The following is a 6,582-nucleotide window of genomic DNA, read 5'->3' as shown; positions in this document are numbered from 1 at the left end:
CTGTTTCAAAAACAAACAAAAAATGATATTTTACCTGCTACTATGATTATAATATCTTAAAAAAGGAAAACATGAAATATTGGTGAGTATGTGGAGAGATTAGAATCATCATACACTGGTGTTGGAAATCTGTAGTCACTGTGGAAAACAGTTTAGCAGTTCCTCAAAAAGTTAAACAGAGATAGATAGAAATCTATGTAACCCACAGATTATATCAAGGTCCAGTCTTGGTTGTGATATTGTACTATACCTCTGTAAGTTACCATTGGTGGAAACTGGGAAAAGAGCACATGGAATTCCTCTTTGTTACTTCTTACCACTGAAGGTAAACCTACAATTATTTCAGTGAAAATTTCAATTACAAAAAAAGTTAAACATCGAATTAAAACACAACCCGGAATGCCATCTCTAAGTATATAATCAAGAGAAATGAAAACATGTCCACACATAAACTTGTATATATTTGTAGCATTATGTGTAATAGCTAAAAAGTGGAAATAACCCAATACTCATCAACAAATCAATGAACAAATAAAAGGCATTGTATCTATGCAATTGAATATTATTCAGTTATAAAAAAAGAACGAGGTATTGATACATACTACAACAGATAGACCCTGAAAAAGCATAGTTGAAAGAACCAGACACAAAAACTACATATTGTCCAACTTCACTTATATGAAATATTCAGAATAGGGAAATCTTTAGAAACAGAAAGTAGAAGAGTGGTTGCCAGGGGCCAAGAGAAGAGAGGAATAGGGAGTGGTTGCAAATGGATATGGAGTTTGTTTGAGGATGATTAAGATGCACTGGAATTAGATAATGATGATAGTTGCACACCTCTGTGAATATACTACAAACCACTGAATTGTACATTTTAAAATAGTGAATTTATGGTATGCGGATTATCTTTTTTGTTTGTTTTGGTTTTAGTTTTTTAAGGAAGAGTTCTGAATTTTTGATAGTCCCCACAGAGCTGGGGTGGTCTAGAGCCAACTGAGTGGATGCAGGGCTTTCAGCAGTCAGATGTACCCCACCTGGGGTTCAGCTCGACACTCTCTTATCCCCTCCCTTGCATCCCATGAGGGAGGCCGGGCTTCCCCAAGCTTCTCTGAATTCTCCCAGGAGGTCCTTCCCTGCTGAGCATCGGGGTTTAAACCCAAAGCATTCTGGAACATTGAGCTCATCCAACTTTCTTCTCTACTTTTGCTTATGTTTGAAAATTTTCAGAACAAAACAAAAAAGCAAAGGTCCCCTCCAGCCTGCCTGGCACCCAAGCAACTTGTTAACTCTTCATTGATGAGCTTTTCATGTTTGATTTACAAGAAGAGTGAGCCATGGAAGGAACTCCCTCCCCTGTGATAAAGAGCCACTCTGCAGGATCCTTGGTCCACCACTTCGAGGAGACAACAGGAGAACTGCAAATGTGCCTTTTCTTTCCTAATGCCTCTTAGCTTGTCTGCTTTCCCAGACAATAGGAAGGTGGAGCAAGACGGATTCAGTTCAGCCTCCAGTGCTTCCTACCTACAAGTTCCTTAACCCATCTGTGCCTTGGTCCTATCTGTAAAATGGGGATAATAACTAGAGTACCTACATCAGAAAATCAGTGGGGAATAAAATTAGTTATTGCATCTAAAGACCTTAGCAATCGCCTGGCACATGTTTAGCCCTCAAGCAATGTGAGCCCTAATTAAATGGGTTCTTACCAAGATAGACCACTTGGTCTAGGAATGGTTTGTTCCATCAGTGAATCTGTAAGTTCCTTGAGAATGAAGACTCTTTCATACCCCTGACCTCTCTGCCCAGGCTGACCACTCTGATTTATCTGTAGATATTCTTCTCCACCCCCACCCCCAGTCCTGGCTTGTTGTGCAGCCTGGCAAGTCCTTTTTTTCTGCCGCTTTCCCATCTGTGAAATAGGTATATTGGTGAACTAGGGAAGCCATTGTGTTTGTGAAAGACCTAATTTGATATGAGTTTATAGATTAAATATATCCTATATGGGCATATTTATGTGCAGCTTTTAATTGCACAAATAATACTGAATGTATTACTCTTGTAAAGCAGCAAATAGCATAGAAATAGAATAAAAAGAGGAACTCCTTCTTCACATCCTCAGTCCCACCCCTTCCACTATAGGAACTTGATGTTGGTCCTGAACACTATCAACAGGAGTGTATGAACAGACAGAGACCTATAAATGGAATTTTTGTTTCACTTTGTTCTGTAAAAATGAACAGGTACTATCTTACATATTGTTTTGTAACTTGCTTTTTACATTTAGAAATATGTTTGGGGCTGGGGATGTGGCTCAGTGATAGAATGCTTGCTTAGCATGTGTGAAGCCCTGGGTTCCATCCCGGCACCACAAAAAGAAAACTAAAGAGGAATGTGTTTTGGAGATTGTTCTATATCAGCATGTAGAGATCTAACTCATGCACACTTCTCCACAGAATGAATGCCCCGTGATTGAATCATAACCCCACTTGTGAGCATTTAAATTGCTTCTAATTTTTAAAAGCCTTAAAAGCTTTAAAAGCTGTCTCAGAAGCACCTGGCTAGCTCAGGCAATAAAGGGAGAGACTCTTAAAAGCTGTCTCAGCAAATAATCTTCTACATACATTTTTGGATACAAACACATGACATATTAACAAAAAAATTACTAAGTCAAAATTTTTTTAATTGGAATAGGACTGGGAGTGTAGTTCACTGGTAGAGTGTTTGCCTATCATGAATGAAGGAGGTTCTGAGTTCAATTCCCAACACCAGGCAAAAAAGAAAAAGAAAAAAAAAATTAATGAAGCATCCTAATTATAAAAAGATTATACCTATTTGCACCCTCATTTCTTTACATTTTCACCCACACTTTATTTCATGTATCTTTCTTATTTTTTCCAGTTCTATTAGCAAAATATGATATTTTATTGTTTTGGTTTTAATTTTTCTGATTCCTGATGAGGTTGACTTTTTTTTTCCCAGATGTTCATTGACAATTTACATTTCTATCTTCAGTTGCTGTAGCATATGTTTGGCTCATTTTTCTACTGGCATATTTTTTCTTTTTTATTTATAAGAACTATTTATTTCTAGATACTGATCCCTTTTTCTATGGGTTTGTCTTTATTTATTTTTTATTCTTTGGCAGTGCTAGGGATTGAATTTACACATGCCAGGCAAGTGTTCCACCACAAGCTACACCCCACATCCATGACTTTATTTTTTAATATTTTAAGGCACATATAGCTGTACCACTGAGCTATATCAGCCCTTTTTATTTTTTTATTTTGAGACAGGGTATCACTAAGTTGCCCAGGCTAGCTTCAAATTTGTGATCCTCCTCCCTCAGCCTCCTGAGTCACTGGGGTTGTGGGCATATGCCAACCACACCCAATCTTTGTCTTTGTTTTTAAACTTTGTTTACAGCGATGGCTTTAAGGTAGTATGACCTCTCTTTGCTCTTGCTTCTTGTCAATTTAATGCACAGTCCACCTGGGGGAGGTCATTGCATGATGCTTCCTGAAAAACCTGCTAGCAGATAAAGGAGGCCCAACGTGGTCTTCTCCCTGCCTTTTCCAGGAGATGGAGTTCACACCATTCTTCCAGCTCTCAGTGCTCTCAGAATATGATGGGGCTGTGGAGGCAACCAGAGGCAAGACCACAACTACCTTGTGGGTCATGGTATGGACTTTGCCTTCAATTCAGAGTGAGATGAGGAGCCATGGAAAGGCTTTAAGCAGAGGAGCAGCATAAGCAGTCATGTTTTTAGGAGGTTCACTCTGGCTGCCATAGGGAGAAGGAACTATTGAGAGGCCTGGCTGGAAGCAGAAGACCAACCAAGAGGCCACTGCAGTAGTCCAGGCAACAGACGGCAGTGGGCTAGATTGGGGTGGTAAGGGTGGCGGTGTTGAGAAATGACCAAATTCGGAATATATACTGAAAATGGAGGCTGCCAGTCTTGCCAACAGATTGGACAAACAATGTCAGAAAATTAACACAGTCCAAACTGTTGGCAAGGAGTCAAGAATATACCAAGATTTGGCCTACGTGACCGTGGGTACTTTTGCTCTCAGAAAGGAATAAAATATTCACAATGGGCTAAATTTCAAGTCAGTTCTGCAAAGACAGGGATCGTTCCTGCTGTGTGACTGTGGATCCCAAAGGTCTAGCACAGTGCCAGGCTTGTAGGTATTCAGTGAATATCTGCCGAATACTAACTAACACAGATGAACAGCACAGCAGCAGCGTGGTCTTCAAGCACACCACACTGACGCACTGGACTTCCACAGATCTCCAGCTCCCCTCTCCCAGATGATCCTGCTTCTGGCTCCCTCCTTCCCTTCCCATTGTCTTCTCACCCCTGGAGGAAATCTAAATTTTGAATCCCACTCTAACCCATACTCCTGATTCCTCCATGCCCACAGGGTACCCCAGTGAGGAAGAACGGTGAAGGCAAGGGCCCTCCTCCAATTCCCGCCCACCTGTGGTTCTCCTGACAACTCACCTCAATACCTGCATTAGCCTGGCAAGGAGCGATGGGGACCAAGAGAAGGATGAGTGCTCTCTCTTTCTAGAAGAGTTTGTGCCTCTCACATCTACATTGAGGGGCAGACATTTCTTACTCTAAGTTTTATATCACCCTCACCACTGTGGTCATCATCAATTCTTTAATCAAAATAATCGCAACCACCATTTAATAAATACCTACTGTATGCCAGACCCTCATTATTTCATTTAATCCCCCGGAGGACCCTATGAGGCAAGTATTATTATTCTCAATTTACAGAGGCAAAAACTGAGGCTCAGTTTACACTCAACCCTTTTTTGGGTTCACCAGCCCTGTTTTGGCCCTGCAAGATTTACCTCTGCATACTTAGCAACATGCTGTCTGCTTAATACTTGCTCCCTGGGAGTGGCTTTGCTTGATATTTGCTGCCCCTGTAAGACTTCAGTCTTTCTCAAGATACTCTTTCTCCCCACTTTGATAGTGTGGATAGAATCCAGGGGCACTGCACCTGAGCTGCACCCCAAGTCCTTTATATATATATTTTTTCCTTTATATTTTTTATTTTGGGACAGGGTCTCACTAAGTTACCCACGCTGGCCTCAAACTTTTGATCCTCCTGCCTCAGCTTCCCAAGTGGCTGAGATTACAGTTGTGTGTCACCATGCCCATGCTCAGCTCTCAGATATTCTGGCCCCACTGCATCTGGCACCAATTAAGGGATGGGTTTTGTTCTGCTTGGTTTGCAGGGGGAATATCTTCTAGATTTGGGTCAAGAGGCACATGGCAGTGGCTGTTTGGGTCATTTATTTTACCCATTTCTTGCCAAGACAAAAATTCTCTCCCCCCCCCTTCTCTCGCTCTCTCTCTCTCTCTCTCTCTCTCTCTCTCTCTCACACACACACACACACACACACACACACAGGTTTTTCTTAGCTTGAAAATGTTTTGGGGCACATTCTCTTGTTCACATGGCAGAGAAGAAAATTGTGGGTTTGAGGACCAAGCTGACTTGGGTTCTAACAGACCACCCCTTGCCATGCCTGACCTGGGACCCCTGGCCCAAAGAGCATGAGTCAGCGCTGAAACCTAGTCCACACTGGCCTGGCCACGCCACTGAGGCTGTGGCAGCCGGGGAAGGAGTGCCTCTTTCCATCTGGTCAACCAGAGGACTTGTGTTTTTGCAGTTCCACTCGGAAGGAGAGACTTCCTAACTCACGCAAAGATGTCTTCTGTCAGTGGAAACCATGGTTCAAAGCTATGCCCCAGGCTGGCAGGACAGCTGTAGACAAGTGACTTTGCCTTTCTGTGCTATTCAGCCAATAATTTTAGAATAACAGCTCTGTGCTGGGATAGTAGGACTAGGAGAAATCATGATTCTTGCCTTGGAGTCATCTATGGGCTGGGGGGCTGGAGAGGTATGGCCAACAGCCCTTCCACAGGAGGTGGTGAGCGCTCAGTCAGAGGCCTGGTGCAGCTGGTGAATGGCACTTAACCCAGTGCTCCAAAAACCGATGATGCAGAAGACGTGGAAGGAAACGGGGGGGGGGGGATGGGGTTCCAGGCAGTAGGAACCTCAAGGGCAAAGGTACTGAGAGTGAGAACAGCACAGCATCTCCAGGGTCCAAAGCATGGATTGACATCCCTGAAGCACAGAGTAAGATGTGGGAAGTGGTCAGAGAGAATAAGGGCTCTGAGGTTCACTCTCCTCAACTCTGGAGCAGGGATAATAGAATTACCTTGGAGAGTGCTGGACCCCATTAGCATCCAACCCAAGATTGTTTATGCCCTAGTAGATCTGAAACTTCCCAAATACAGCATCTTAATGTGTGAGTAGCCAGGGGTGGGGGTTCTGGCAGAGTTCCTGTCTTGGAAAACATTGGCTCACTGTATTTGCTGGGATGGAAAAGAAGAAGCTAGGGGCTACGGAGGCAAAGCCCAGGGAATATTAAAAAAAAAAAAAAAAAAAAACAGCTGCAGAGAAAGCTCTTTCCCTTGCAATGAAGGCAATCAAATTAGAAGTAATTGCAAGACACTGAGATTCGATAACACCTAAGGAGGCTATGAAGTGAAGGTGGCAG

This window comes from Ictidomys tridecemlineatus, chromosome 5 (assembly GCF_052094955.1).
Source record: "Ictidomys tridecemlineatus isolate mIctTri1 chromosome 5, mIctTri1.hap1, whole genome shotgun sequence".
Lineage (NCBI taxonomy): Eukaryota > Metazoa > Chordata > Mammalia > Rodentia > Sciuridae > Ictidomys > Ictidomys tridecemlineatus.
The sequence above is the reverse complement of the archived record's forward strand: the minus strand, read 5'-3'. Positions refer to the sequence as shown.